At 34.9% G+C, this 3,071-nt stretch overlaps 1 pseudogene; it reads left to right on the forward strand.

The window, feature by feature from the left end:
* The first annotated feature begins 416 nt into the window (after window positions 1-416).
* On the forward strand, window positions 417-2,157 carry LOC149224014 (auxin response factor 6-like; annotated as a pseudogene).
* Window positions 2,158-3,071: the final 914 nt, after the last annotated feature.

The following is a 3,071-nucleotide window of genomic DNA, read 5'->3' on the forward strand; positions in this document are numbered from 1 at the left end:
ATTTGTAAATCAATAACATCTTGATAATATCATTTTGGTTCCCTCGCACCTTTTGCTAAATATCCAATTGCTTACTCTTTCACAAATATGGTGGCTCTTGATGCATATTTGGTTTAATTCACCAAGAATATTTGCTGATTATGTTCTTTATCAATTTAACTGTGATCTTTGTAAATATTGTGCCTAAAACAGTAATTTATTGGTTTTCATTCATATATGTTCTATCTGTAATGTCTTTTCTGGTTTAAGTATCACAAGTATTCTAACCATCTGTAATGGCTTGTTTTATCTAGATTTGGATTTCTCTGTGTTTCTGTGATTTTTTTTGAGAAAATTGCTCCTTTGTGTGTACTATTGTTTTTTTCCCATTGTTTGGTGTTTCTCAACTTGATTCTGGCATGTTCAATTCAATTAAAATGCATTTTTATGCAAGGTATGAATTTTGTATCATTGCTCATTGTGATTTTTTATTAGTTAAATTTAAACATGCTTACGTGAGTTTCTGACATCTGTTCAATGGATTATTTTGAAAGATGCATCGTGTTTTCTAGTGTTCTCTACGCATTGGTTTTGATTGATTTCCAGTAGTGATGATAGAAGTTTCAGGAGGCCATTCATGTCAAAGAGGGGGATAATGGGGAGCAAGGCCTTTAGACCTTGAATTTTAAAACAATAAGTATGGATCAATGGATGCAGATGCAGCAAATATTTGAACCTTCTTTATCAGGGATCCATTCCACTGCATACCATGGAATGCCTACAACTGTCTTGCAACAGACAGGGAATCTTAATCAATCTAAACAAATAAAATTTTAGCAGCAATAGTAGCCTGTATAGTATGAACTACTTTAGTGCAAGCCTCAGATACAATTACAAAGGAATATTATTGAGCAACAACAACAACATCAACTTCAGTGATAAGTTGTTAAGAAACATTAACTAAAAAATCATCTTTTGCAACAAAAATTATAGTAGTAGACATTACAACAATAAAAAGTGCATCAATAGTTACAAAATGCGATTAATGAACAGAAACAAACATCTTTTCAGATTCAAAAAAACAAGCAATAGGAATTTCAAGTTCCAAATGTCTTCAGTTTATTCACGCAACTCTCATAATCTCAATCTCGGTCTCATTAAGTGATATTTCTACTATGACCTCACAACCAGTATTTACAAATACTAGTGTTACCATTGCCTCACCTAAGACTTCATCTATTTCATCTCCTTTACAAAGCATCTTAGACTCATTGACTTCAGAGGGAGCTTCTACCTATTTAAGTGTGCCCCGACCAAGTCAATATGTTATGCAACAACTAACTGAAACTTGGTCTTGTGTTACTTAGGATCAACAAGTTGTTGATCCACGATTTTGTTCCAAAATAATGTGAACTAATCAGATTTCTTGTCTTCTATCTAGTCAGACTGAAGCCTCTCTTCCTACTAGTAGTCATCGTATCTTTTCCCAAACTGAACCTAAAAGTCAGACTAATTTTCCAGCCCAATCAACACCACTGCCTTAATTTCCTTTACGAGATTGTCCTATAGAAAAGGAAGGAGTTTACTCTGATTCCTAGAGAAATCTTATTTTTGGTGTTAATATAGATAACCCAACTTTGGCTATTCCTAACACATTTTCTAGTGCAAGGAATGTGGGCAATTGTTCTTATGTAGCCAATTCATTTCCTGTTACGGACTTACTGAATATGCTTCCTTGCTCTCCTATCTATGGGTTCTCTATGAATTCAAACATGGGTGTGTCTGGAGGTTTAGATAAAAGTGGGTTTTCACAGCCTCCACCAAATTTTATGAAGATGAATTTATCTATGAGAACATTCACTAAGGTCAACTATCGATTCTCCCACTTTTCACTTTACCTAAAAATTTTCATTTTTTTAGTTGAATAATAAACATGGTTTGGTGTGTTGTTAGGTATACAAGCTAGGTTCTGTTGGGAGGCCCGTGGATGTAACACATTTTTGGGGCTATCCATATCCACGTGTTGAGCTTGACCATATATTTGGTCTAGAAGACCATCCGGATGACCCAATATCAGGCTGAAAACTTATATTTGTTGACAAGGAGAAGGATGTTCTTCTCCTTGCGGATGATCCTTGGGAGTATGTGTCATGTTTCTTTGTGTGGATGAGCTTTTAATGTTTCTAGTATGATTTATATTCACTTATAATTTCCCCAATGATTTTTGTAAAATTTTTTGTTGTATCATCCCTGGAACTCCCTCTTTTAGAAAGTAGGGAACTTGCTAAGAATAGAAACTCTCTTCAAACTATGCTAAAATGTGTCTCAATCATGATTGAATCAAGCCTGAGGCTACTCATCCTGTGAACCAATCTTCCGCTTGTATCCATATTTATTTTTGGACCTCCAACTGAATGATATGTGCTAGTCTTTAACCCTATAAATTTGCAAGGGGAAAACTTTAGGGGTTAACACACTTTGAATTTAGCTATTCTACATGATTATTGACTATTGATAATATTATATTTTCTGCATATGAATTTGTTTATAATCTAGGGTAGGTTCATTGTCATAGTCCAACACTCTGCTTTTCTATGAAGAGTTTCATAGTATCTATTTTCATGAAAATTGTATATTGTCCTTACTATTTGGTTAGTTCCATGCTCTTGGAAAATGTGCAAAAAATTAAGAATTTAACAATTGGGCCATTGATGCCACTATTGGACCATTGATGCCACTATTGGACCATTGATTCCCTAATAAGCCAATGCATGGTGCTCTAATTGATGCCTATGGAAATTATAGGGGCCAAAGATCTCCACGTGGACTACTTTCACATGTACAACCTCAGGAAATTGATATAATAAACAGTAGAATGGTGTCTAGAGACTAGCGAAATTCAGACAAAGAAGAATAATTGTGGGAGGGTATGACCCCAATATTGTTGAATCATGTTAGAGGAAGTGATAATGCAAGGAAAGATGATTATTTTCCTGGTGACCTAAATAAGTAGTCAGGGTTAGAAAGAGAGAAAAGAATGGGTCTGGAACCTGCTCTTCCTGACAATGATTGGCAGATCCATGGACCCTTGG

This window comes from Pinus tabuliformis, chromosome Q (genome assembly GCF_031772625.1).
Source record: "Pinus tabuliformis cultivar Carrire ecotype Pingquan chromosome Q, CPIR1, whole genome shotgun sequence".
Taxonomy (NCBI): domain Eukaryota; kingdom Viridiplantae; phylum Streptophyta; class Pinopsida; order Pinales; family Pinaceae; genus Pinus; species Pinus tabuliformis.